This window comes from Ornithorhynchus anatinus, chromosome 3, assembly GCF_004115215.2.
Source record: "Ornithorhynchus anatinus isolate Pmale09 chromosome 3, mOrnAna1.pri.v4, whole genome shotgun sequence".
Lineage (NCBI taxonomy): Eukaryota > Metazoa > Chordata > Mammalia > Monotremata > Ornithorhynchidae > Ornithorhynchus > Ornithorhynchus anatinus.
The window spans coordinates 63,573,273-63,585,737 of record NC_041730.1 but is presented as its reverse complement, the minus strand read 5'-3'; the positions used below and the strand labels follow the sequence as shown (position 1 = coordinate 63,585,737).

The 12,465-nt window shown below is 48.5% G+C and overlaps 1 protein-coding gene and 1 non-coding gene across 3 annotated transcripts in view; one reads left to right on the top strand and one right to left on the bottom strand.

The window, feature by feature from the left end:
* ZBTB7C (zinc finger and BTB domain containing 7C) overlaps positions 1-12,465 on the top strand; it is a 312,607-nt gene that overhangs the window by 157,728 nt on the left and 142,414 nt on the right. The gene's annotated exons all lie outside the window — the stretch shown is intronic.
* On the bottom strand, positions 11,284-11,421 carry LOC114810821. Its single transcript, XR_003758512.1, has one exon. It is a non-coding gene; the product is annotated as a small nucleolar RNA SNORA7 (small nucleolar RNA).

Below are 12,465 nucleotides of genomic sequence, written 5' to 3'. Positions count from 1 at the left end.
ACTCACTGTGTGCAGAGCACTGCAGTAAGCGCTTGGGAGAGTACAACAGAGTTGGAAGACACATTCCCTGCCCTTGCACCTCATTTAGAGTGGGTGTTCTTCAAATGTAAAATGGATACCCTCCCTACCCTCAAGGAGTTTGAAATCTGGGACCGTATTTTTTCATTTAAGCAGAGTCACCTTCTTGGAGTCGTTTCCTCGATCATTTTGGAGTTCTGCTGGTTGACCTCTGAACCCGTGGCCAACTCCACCCATTGATTTAGTCATTTTCGAGAACCTGGAAAAGGAAGAGTGAATGGTGAACTTTTGGATGGAGGGAAAGAGAAGATTCATTCATCCAATAGTATCTATTGAGCGCTTACTATGTGCAGAGCACTGTACTAAGCGCTTGGAATGTACAAATCGGCAACAGCCATGATGCCATTTCTCAGTCTGGAAAGGAGCTCCCTGTCCTTCAGCAATCCTCTCTCCAGCCTGCTCCTTCTCTCCCAGATAACATCCCAAATAAAAATAATAATAATTATTATGGTACTTGCTAAGGGCTTACTATGTGCCAAGCACTTTACTAAGCACTGGAGTAAATACAGGCGAATTGGGTTGGACACAGTCCCTGTCCCATGTGGGGCTCACAGTCTCAGTCCCCATTTTCCAGATGAGGTAACTGAGGCGCAGAGAAGTGACTTGCCCAAGTTCACACCGCAGACAAGGGGTGGAGCCGGGATTAGAACCCATGACCTCCAGCAGTAGGGTGGAGTTACTTGGGAAGGGGAAGCCCCTCACCCGTGCCTCCTGTGCACCATGTCTCCCAGACGTGCTGCTCACTCAATCGATCAGCGGTATATACTGAGCCCTTACTGTGTGCAGAGCACTGTACAAAACGCTTGGGAGAGTATGCTGTAACAGAGTTGGAAGACCTGTACCTCCTGCAAACCATGTCTCCCAGACGCTCTGCGCATCGCATGCATTCATTTATTCATTTATTCATTCACTCATCCAATCTCCAGGACTGTGGGAGATGGGCCCCAGCGCCCTGCTCCCACCCTCCCCCAGGTCACCAGGCCCCGTTCGCCATCGCCCCCGGGACGGGGGATTGATGCCGTTGGCTGCTGCTGCTCCGGGAGCACTGCTCCTGCTTCCTACTCCAAAGGCAAACAGCCCAGGCCGTTCTCAAACTAAACCTCGTGGGCTGGCCAGGCTGGGGAGTGGGAAGACCCTTTATGATAATTAATAATAATTATGGTACTTGTTAATAATAATAATGTTGGTATTTGTTAAGCGCTTACTGTGTGCAGAGCACTGTTCTAAGCGCTGGGGTAGCTACAGGGTCATCAGGTTGTCCCTCGTGAGGCTCACAGTCTTCATCCTCATTTTACAGATGAGGTAACTGAGGCACAGAGGAAGTGAAGTGACTTGCCCACAGTCACACAGCTGCCGAGTGGCGGAGCCGGGATTCGAACCCCAGATCTCTAAGTCCCAAGCCCGGGCTCTTTCCACTGAGCCACGCTGCTTCTCTGAATTCTTCTTCTTCCTCCTTCTTAGACCGTGAGCCCCATGGGGTCAGGAACTGCATCCCAGGTGATTATCAGTGCTCAGAAAACAGTGCTTAAGTGCCTACTATGTGCCAAACACTGTACTAAGCTCTGGGATAGATACAAGATCATCAGGTTGGACACAGTCCCTGGCCCACATGGGGCTCACCGTTTAAGTAGGAGGGAATAGGATTTAATGTCCATTTTACAGATGAGGAAACTGAGGAACAACTAAGTGAAGTGACTCACCCAAGGTCACAGCAGCGGGTAGATGGCGGAGCCGGGATTAGAGCCCAGGTCCTCCGACTCCCGGGCCTGTGTTCTTTCCACGAGGCCGCGCTGATTTCTCCATCCCAGATTTTGCAACCTTCATCTTCCCCACTTCTCCCCTGTCTCTGTCCCCAGGACTGTGCTCTCTAGCCGGCCCCAGACATGGATAGAGCGGGGGCGGATGGGAGGGGAGGGGATCTGGAAGGAGGAATCTTGGAGATCCAGTGGCTTCCCCTCTTCACCCCGCCTTCCGCAGCCCTTGTCCTTCGTTTAGCCCTTTGGCTTTCGTCCTGCCGGCCGGACGCTCGGAGCAAATCTTTGGCTGTCGTTGAATTCCTCCTCCTACCCTCTTTCACCGTCCTCTGCAGGCTGCTCTGTCCGGGGCCCGGGGGAACCCCGTCGGAGGGGCCGGCCGAGCCTGAGGCGGGAAGATGCGGAAGGCTTTCGGGGGAGCAAACCACAGAGCGAGGTGTGGAGAGGCAAAGGGATGAAGAGAGGCACTGGGCCAGCTAATGAGATCATCCATAATGCTGCCCATACAGCATCACATGAGCAGCGGCCAACTCTCCCTCCTCTGCGGGTAGCCAAAAGCCTCAACTCGGGCCAGGGCTCAGACCAATGATCCCTCCAGCCCAGGATTCAGTCTCTGACCACGGTGACCGGGTGTGTGGAGGAGCCACGTGATGCTTTACTTCCTGGGTATCCGTCCTCCTTCATCCCTAACTTTTCCCTCTTCTTCCTCATTGCTAACTTTCTTTCTAATAATCCATGATGGAACGCTTATCCTTCTCAAATGTAGTGATATTTTTGGGCAGTGGTAACAAATTCCATCTGCTTACGACCCTCAGTCGATCGGTGGCATTTTTTAGAGTGTCTGTTACTGACGGTATTAATACCTGTGGTACTTAAGTGCTTACTTAGTGCCGAGCACTGTGCTAAATGCTGCAGTAGATAATAATAATAATAGTGATATTTGTTAAGCTCTTACTCTGTACTGTGTGCACTGTTCTAAGCGCTGGGGGCGATACAAGGTCATCATGTTGTCCCAGGTGGGGCTCACGGTCTTAATCCCCATTTTACAGATGAGGTCACTGAGGCACAGAGAAGTGAAGTGAGTTGCCCAAAGTCACACAGCTGAGAAATGGCCAAGCTGGGATTAGAACCCACGACCTCTGACTCCCAACCCCGAGGTCTTTCCACTAAGCCACGCTGCTTCTGATGCGGTGCAATCAGCTCAGACACAGTCCCTGTCCCGGATGGGGCTCACAGTCCAAAGTGAGATGGGGGAGAACAGGTATTTTTATCCCCATTTTGCGGACGAGGAAACTGAGGCACGGAGCTGTTGTTAAGCGACTTGCCCAAAGACACACGGAAGGCAGGTCTACTGGAGGCTGAACCCTGCATTAAATACTTGGGAGAGTACAAAAGAAACACAGCACAAGCTCCCTGCCCTCACAGAGGGCCTGGTCCAAGGGGGAGACAGACCAAAATCAATTCCGAATAGTCGGATGTTATAACCCTCCTAGGTGATGAATTATTTACCTTTGAGCCTCCCGCCATCACATGTCAACAGGTGCTGTGGGATACGTTGAACAGCAATTGAGTTTCGCTTTGTCCACACTCCTTGCAATCTTGTAAACTTCAATCGCGTCCCCTCTGGAAGAGTCTAAGGCTACTCCGTCTAGCCTCATTTGCGATCGTCCCCCATTACCTCGTTCGTCTTTTTCTGAACGTTTTCCAACTGTACCTTTCCTAAGGTACGGGTCTGTCGCGGTTTAACCTAGGGCAGGGCTTAACCTTTCGTTTTATTTTCGCTCGCCTTCCCGGTGGCGCCCCGTATTTCATTGTCCTTCGCCACCGCCCCACGCTAAACTGATGATCTGAGGGAACGGTTGACAGTGATCTCTTACCTGAGTCAGGACTGATAGGTCAGAGCCCCTCTTGATTTTAGGTGTAGTTGACATTCTCCTTCCATGAGAAGCAGCGTGGCTCGGTGGAAAGAGCCCGGGCCTTGGAGTCAGAGGTCATGGGTTCGAATCCCGGCTCTGCCACTTGGCAGCTGTGTGACTGTGGGCAAGTCACTTCACTTCTCTGGGCCTCAGTTCCCTCATCTGTAAAATGGGGATTAACTGTGAGCCTCGCGTGGGACGACCCGATGACCCTGTATCTACCCCAGCGCTTAGAACCGTGCTCTGCCCCGAGTAGGCGCTTAACCGATACCAACATTATTATAAGGACATCACGTGGCCCGTTCATCTGTAATTCTGCATCCTCCCTCAGTTTTATGAGGTTGCTTCACAGGTTATCCCTGCCCGGGAGGCAATTCACCACCCGGAAGAATTTTGTGTCATCTGCAAACCTGAGTGCTTCACTGTGGCAGCGTGGCTTAGTGGAAAGAGCACGGGTTTGGGAGTCAGAGGTCGCGAGTTCTAATCCCGGCTCCTCCATTTATCAGCTGTGTGACTTTGGGCAACTCACTTAACTTCTCTGGGCTTCAGTTACCTCATCTGTAAAATGGGGATTATGACTGTGAGCCCCACATGGGACACCCTGATTACCTTGTATCTACCCCAGCGCTTAGGACAGTGCTTGGCACGTAGTAAGCGCTTAACAAATACCGCCATTATTATTCTTCCATTAGATTATAAACTCGTGGAGTTTGGCACTCAAACCTTTTCTCTTCACTGTATTCTCAAAAAAAAAAAAAAAATGCTTACTGCAGTGTCTGAGTAGCAGTGTGGTCTAGTGGAAAGAGCACAGGTCTGGGAGCCAGAGGACCTGTGTTCTAATCCCTGCTCTGCCATTTGTCTGCTATAATAATAATAATTGTATCTGTTAAGCAGTTACTATGTGCCAAGCACTATTCTAAGCGTTTGGGGGTTTAAAAGGTAATCAGGTTGACCCACGTGGGGCTCACAGTCTTAATCCCCATTTTACAGATGAGGTAACAGAGGCACAGAGAAGTGAAGTGACTTGTCCAAAGTCACACAGCTTTGCGACCTTGGGCAGATCATTTGATCACTCATTCAATCAATAATATTTATTTGAACGCTTTGCTATGTGAACATCACTGTGCTTTGGAGAGTATAATATAAAAGAGTTGGTAGATATGTTCCCTGCACACAATGAGCTTACAGTCCAGAGGGGGAGACAGACATTAATATAAATAAATAAATTATGGATATGTACGTGAGTGCTGTGGGACGGGTGAACAAAGGATGCAAATCCAAGTAGAAGGGTGATGCAGAAGGGAGAGGGGGGAGAGGAAATAAGGGCGTAGTCAGGGAGTCCTCCACTTAGCTTCTCAGGCCCTCAGTTTCCTCATCTAGAAAATGGAGATTCAACAGAGAAGCAGCGTGGCTCAGTGGAAAGAGCCCGGGCTTTGGAGTCAGAGGCCATGGGTTTGAATCCCGGCTCTGCCACTCGGCAGCTGTGTGACTGTGGGCAAGTCACTTCACTTCTCGGTGCCTCAGTCACCTCATCTGTAAAATGGGGATTACCTTTGAGCCTCACGTGGGACAACCCGATGACCCTGTATCTACCCCAGTGCTTAGAACAGTGCTCTGCACATAGTAAGCGCTTAACAACTACCAACATTATTATTATTATTATTATTATTATGGCTGTTTTCCCTCCTATGTAGATTGTGAGCCTGATATAGTGAGCCTGCTAAGGGACAGGCACTTTGTTCCTGATTTTCTAATATCTACTCTAGTGCTTGGTACAGTTCTTGACACGTGGTAAGCGTTTAACGCGTACCACCATTATCATTGTCTGCCCACAGTAGGCGCTCAGTAAAGTCTGTACTTTGATCGGTCTTAGAAATCCATTTTGAAGGTGATAAACTGGTTTTAGCGCTAGTCCATGGGAAGAGCCACCAGTTTCAGTTCTCCAAAATAATAATGATGATAACTATGATTAATAATAGTAATAATAATAACAAGAATAATAATAGTCTATCCAGATAGACTTACATTGTTGGAAGAATGATCTCTAATTCCAAAGCAGTCTTCTATCTCAAATGCACAGTGAAAACCCACATTGTAGAGTGGACCTCCAAGTCTGAAACAGGAACACAAATCAGAGAAAGTTGGCTACACTGACAAAAGCATTTTGGGATTTTTTTTCCCCCATCTCCTTTGGCAATAAGGTAAAATTTCTGCTCTCTTTTTCTGAGCTTTGGGCTTGGAGGAAGGGCTAGAGGCGCGTGACTCTTTAAAGTCATCTATTTTACCTGTTTGGCCCAATCAGCTTAGTGGAAAGAGCCCAGTCTTGGGAGTCTGAGGATTTGGGTTCTGATACCTGGCTCTGCCACTTGCCTGCCATGTGACCTTGGGCAAATCACTTCATTTTTCTGTGCCTCAGTTTTCTCCCCCATAATATGGGGATTCAATACCTGTTCCCCCTTCTGTTTAAGTTATGAGCCCCAAATGGGACAGGGTCTGTATCCAACCTGATTGTCTTTTATCTACCTCAGCACTTAATACAGTCATTAGCACATAGCAAGCACTTAAGAAATGCCATTATTGTCTGTACATTAGGTTGGGGTTTGACATTACTTCCATTAGAGTGAAAGCTCTTTGGGGGTAGGGACTCTGCATTTTACCCCCATTGCCCTCCCAAGTGCTCAACTGAGTGCTCCGCATATGGAAATAATCCTGGAATCTCCCATCCAGGATGACAGACCAGCTTCAGTTCTAAGACTGGATATTCAGGCATGATCTCTGTGAAAATGTGTGCATGTTTTTCAACGGCATTTGTTAAGTGCTCACTAAGTACCAGGCACTGTACTAAGCTCTGGGGTGGATACAAGCTAATCAGGTTGGACACAGTCCCTGTCCCACATGCGGCTCACAGTCTTCATCCCCGTTTTACAGATTAAGGGAATTGAGGCACATAGTATTGAAGTGACTTGCCCAAGGTCACACAGCAGTCATGTACTGGAGTGGAGATTAGAACCCAGGTCCTCTGACTGTGTGCAATGAGAATCAGACTTGCATCATCTCCCACTCCTTCTGTGTTGCCCTGACTTGCTGCCTTTGTTCTTCCCCCCTCTCCCAGCCCCACAGCACTTATGTATCTATCTGTACTTTTATTTATTTATATTAATGTCTGTTTATTTGTATTAATGTCTGTCTCCCCCCGGCTAGACCGTGAGCTCACTGTGGGCAGGGATTGTCCCTCTTTATTGTTGTACTTTCCCAAGTGCTTAGTACAGTGCTCTGCACACTTAATAAATATGATTGAATGAATGAATGAATGATATCGGTTTAGCAGCCTGTTGTCAGAACTCAAAATCATGATTTATTAAGGGCTTAGAATGTGCCAAATCCTGGGGTTGAAACAAGGCTATGAAATTTGACCAGGTCCTTGTCCCACATGGGGCTTACCATCTGATTTGTCCCTGTTTTACGGATGAGGAGCTGAGGGTCAGAGAGGTTAAGTAATTTGCTCAAGGTCACACAGCAGGCCAATGGCGGGGCAATGACTCGAACTCAGTTCTCTTGGTACCCAGTCTCACGCTCTAGAGCACGTGCATTTGTGCTCTACTCTGCTGCAGAGACTCAATTCAATAATAAAAAAATAAACTCATTCACCCCCACCTAACAGGGTGAGGGCAATCATCACTGGACCCACTTTACCAAAGATGCGAGCAAGTGTTTATGATTTACTCCCTTGTCACTCAAACCAGTTAGCGGTGGAAGTCAGAAGGTTATAAAAACGTGGCTCAGTGGAAAGAGCCTGGGCTTCGGAGTCAGAGGTCACGGGTTCGACTCCCGGCTCTGCCGCTTGGCAGCTGTGCGACTGTGGGCAAGTCCCTTAACTTCTCTGTGCCTCAGTTACCTCATCTGGAAAATGGGGATTAACTGTGAGCACGTGGCTCAGTGGAAAGAGCCTGGGCTTCGGAGTCAGAGGTCACGGGTTCGACTCCCGGCTCTGCCGCTTGGCAGCTGTGCGACTGTGGGCAAGTCCCTTAACTTCTCTGTGCCTCAGTTACCTCATCTGGAAAATGGGGATTACCTGAGAGCCTCAGGTGGGACCACCTGATTACCCTGTATCTACCCCAGCGCTTAGAACAGTGCTCTGCACATAGCAAGCGCTTAACAAATACCGACATTATTATAAAAATCGTGTCCATGAGATTGAATGCCAGCAGAGAGAAGTTTCCATCCTGAAATTCTCAAAATGAAGAGCTCCGACTGGCTGGGCTGAAGAATGGACTGGGGGAGGATTTTCAGCTCCCTGGAGGTCTGATTGCGCTGGGTTTCTCTGTCTGCCCCGGAGGCATCACTAACCTTGCCTGGGGACGTTTTGGAGTGTGTTGTTTTGGAATCCCGGGGTCAAGGTACTAAAGGCTTTTCTTCATGAGAAGCAGCGGCGGGGCCTAGTGGATAGAGCAAGAGCCTGGGAGTCAGAAAGATCTGGGTTCTAATCCCAGTTCCTCCACTTGTCTGCTGCGTGACCTTTGACAAGTCACTTCATCTCTCTCGGCCTCAGTCCCCTCATTTGTAAAATGAGGGTTAAAACTGTGAGCCCTGTGTGGGACAGGGACCGTGTCCCACCTGATTTTGCTTGGATCCACCCCAGCATTTAGTGCAGTGCTTGGCACTTCATACATATCACAGTTATTATTATTAATTATTATGCTGCCTGAAGCAGTTTACTGCCCACCTCGGAGGGAGGATGGAACGTAGGACCAGATACACTTTTGCACAGAGAGACCACATCAGGGAAATTGAAAGTCAGGAAGCAGAGAGACCTAGTGGAAAATGGATGGGCCTGGGAGTCAGAGGATCTGGGTTCTAATCCCGGCCCTGCCAATTGCTTGCTGTGCGACCTTGGGCAAATCCCTTAACTTTTCTGTGCCTCTATTTCCTCAACTGCAAAATGGGGATTCCATACCTGTTCTCCCTTCTTCTTAGATTGCAAACCGTATGTGTCCAACCTAATTAACCTATACCTATGCCAGCGCTTAGAACCAGTGTTTGCAACATAGTAGACGCTTAAAAAATATCGTGGAAAAAAAATATCGTGGAGTTGTTGCAGTTACAGCTGCAAAGACTAGCACTGGTGTGAAATGGATCCTTTAAAAAGGGGATTATTTTAGAGAAGACAATTGGGTCACCATCATGCTCACTCTCAGTAACTGCAGAAAAGAGACTCTGTTTAGGCTGCCGTGATGAATACGTTTGCGAAACTTCCAATCTTTCGCTTCCTTTTTGTGATGAGGGTGATGTGAGAAGATGCAGTTACACTATAGAGTCTCCCAACCTGTTGAAAAAGCGAACCTTGGGATGAGATTAGAGAAACGGCGTGGCCTATTGGGAAGAACACAGGCTGGGGAGTCAGAGGACCGGGGTTCTAATCCTGTCTCTGCCACTTGTCTGTTATACCGCCTTGGGGCAGTCAGTTAACTTCCCTATGCCTCAGGTCCCTCACCCGCAAAGTGAGGATTCGATACCTGTTCTCCCTCCTACTTAGATTTTGAGCTCCATGGGGGACCTGATAATCTTGTATCTATCCCAGCACTTAGTACAGTGTTTGGCCCATAGTAAGTGCCTAACGAGTATCACAAATATTATTATTATTGTCATCATTCGGGTTGAGATTCGTGGGAAAGTGTTCAGTAGAGCTATCAGAGTCAACTCAAACGGTGAGGACAAGAGACTGAAGTTTGTTCACTGGCTTCTTCCCGGCTGGGCCGTTCAACTAAGGCAGCAGGTCCGTCTCCGACTCCAGGCTTTTCTGTCTCATTTTCTGAGCATCAGAAGAGCAGTCCGAAGCAGCTGCCAGAAGCAGTACAAGCCCAGTGTTCTCTGCTTGCTCCAGATGGGATTCTTTTCTCTTCTCCTCTTCTCTCTCCTCCCTCCCCATCCTTCTCCTCCATTCTCCCTTCGTCCCCTCTATCTGGTTTCCTGTCTTTCCGAAGGGGGGCCGAGTGGGCTTCGTCCCACGATGGGTTAATCCCGTAGGCGGCAAGCTGCAGATCCACTCCCTGGTAACTTGGGTGGGTGGGGAGGTCGGAGGAGCTCTAGCTGTGTGAAAATGTGTAGGAGAGGCTAAGAAAAACATTCCCGGCTGAGAGGAGGGCTTGGGGTGGGGGCGGCCGAGAAGGGAGGGTTGGGGGGGAGGAGGCGGGGGAGGTTGAGGTAATATCCAGTTTGGAGCGATGCGGAGCGTTTGAGGTTACATCACATTCCCGATGCCGTTTTCTCATGGGTTGGGGGCCGGGGGCTGGTGGGGAGGGGAGAGGTAGGCCGAACCAGCCCAAACCGGCTAGACGGCTAAAGGGGCGTTGGCCTGGTACTTCGGGCCGGGTACACGGGGGTGCCCTGAACTCGCCCAAGGCCCACAGTGGCCCTGAGTTCACTGGTTCTCTCTCCCTCTCCTTCTGCAGCGAGGCTGGCTCTCTTCCCTCCCTGCGCCTCTCATTCCCTTCTCTCTCCCCTCCTCCTTTCCCTTTCCTTCTCTCTCTCTCCCTCTCTCTCCTTCTCTCTTCATTTGCCCTCTAAAATTAGCCCCTCAACCTAGATGCAGATGGGCAGGAAAATTGGGCTTGGGAGATGAGAGATTAGCACACTTGGACTGCTTCGGCCATTTTCACCCTCACACCTTCATTTCCACCCCCACCGTGAAAGTGTGACTGCAGCCAAGTACGGGTCACGCTCTGGGAAAGGCTACCGATGTGGGAAGAAGGCTGCGTCTCCCTTCCTCTGTCACACTGTTACTGTTACTGCTACTTGCCTTTTGTATGACCTTGGGCAGATCGCTTTTTATCGAGTGCTTATTACGTGCAGAGTATCTTACTAAGCATTTGAGAAAGTCCAATAAAGGAAATAGACGTGATTCCCGTCCCCAAGGATCAGCTCTCTCTTCCTCTCTTACCTATCATTCATTCATTCATTAAATCATAATTTTTGAGCACTTACTGTGTGCAAAGCACTGTCGTAAGCTCTTGGGAGAGTACAGTATGACAATAAACAGACACATTCCCTATCCACAATGAGCTTACCGTCTAGAGAGGGAGACAGACATGAATTCATTCAATAGTATTTATTTATTGAGCGCTTACTATGTGCAGAGCACTGTACTAAGCGCTTGGAATGTACAAATCGGTAACAGATAGAGACGGTCCCTGCCCTTTGACGGGCTTACGGTCTAATTGGGGGAGACGGACAGACAAGAACAAGAGGAATATTGCTATTGCTAGCAATTAATATAAATAAATAATTCAATTACAGATGTGTAATTAATAAATTGTCTTGTCATGCCGTCGAGTCGTTTCCGGCCCATAGTGCCACCTCGGACACATCTCTCCCAGAACGTCCCGCTCTCCATCAGCCAGCTTTCCGGTAGTGTATCCTTGAGTTTTCTCGGTAAAAATACGGAAGTGGTTTAACATTGCCACCTTCCGTGCAGTAAATTTGAGTCTCCACCCTTGACTCTCTCCCATGCCACTGCTGCCCAGCTAGGGTGATTTTTGACGTGTAGTAGATTGCCTTCCACTCATTAGCCACTGGCCAAGCTAGGAATGGAATGGGTAGGCCTCTGTTTGACTCTCCCTCCCTCAGCTGAGACTGGTAGAGTACTGGAAACTCTCCAGGTGCGACCCTGAGAGGGAAATAAATGAATAAATTAGAGACATGTAAATGAATTACAGCTATTCTCACTCTTCTCTCAGTACAACCCAGCCTGCACACTTCACTATTTAACATCAACCAACTTACCGAGCCTCGATCTTGTCTCCGGCCATCAGCCTCTTGATCCCGTCCTCCCTCCTACCTGGAATTGCCTCTCTCTTCATATCTGGCAGATCACAAGTCTCCTCATCTCCAAAGCCCTATTAAAATCACACTTCCTCTAGGAAGCCTTCCCTGATTAATCTCTCATCTCCCGCTTCATATCTGGCAGACTGCGAGTCTCCTCATCTCCAAAGCCCTATTAAAATCACACCTCCTCTAGGAAGCCTCCCCTGACTAATCTCTCGTCGCCTGTCCCCTATTTTCTGACCTGTCTGCAGCACCTATCAATGATATTTACAGTCCTCTGTACAGAGTAAGAGCACTCAATAAAAACGATTGAATGAAGGAATGAATTGAGCACTTACTGTGTGCGGAGCACTGTGCTACGCACTTGGGAGAGTACAATATAATAGAGTTAGTAGACACATTCCCTGTCCACCTATGCACTTGAGTCTGGCCCCACAAAGCACGTAAGTGTTTAACCTGCAAACACACAGCACTTAGGTACAAACCCTATCCTGTCTGCAATTTATTTTAATGGCTGTCTAGTTTCTCTGTGCTTCAGTTTCCTCCCCTGTAAAATGCGGATTAAATATCTGTTCTCTCTCTCCCGTAAGACTGTGCAACCCACATGGGACAGACCGTGTCTGAGCTGATTATATTGTATCTCCCCCGATATTTAGCATGGTTCTTAGAATCTACCCTTAAGAAATATCACAGTTATTACTATCATTATTATGATGATTTTCCATTCATTCATTCATTCAATAGTATTTATTGAGCGCTTACTATGTGCAGAGCACCGTACTAAGCGCTTGGAATGGACAAATCGGCAACAGATAGAGACAGTCCCTTCCCATTGATGGGCTTACAGTCTAATCGGGGGAGACGGACAGACAAAAACAATAGCAATAAATAGAATC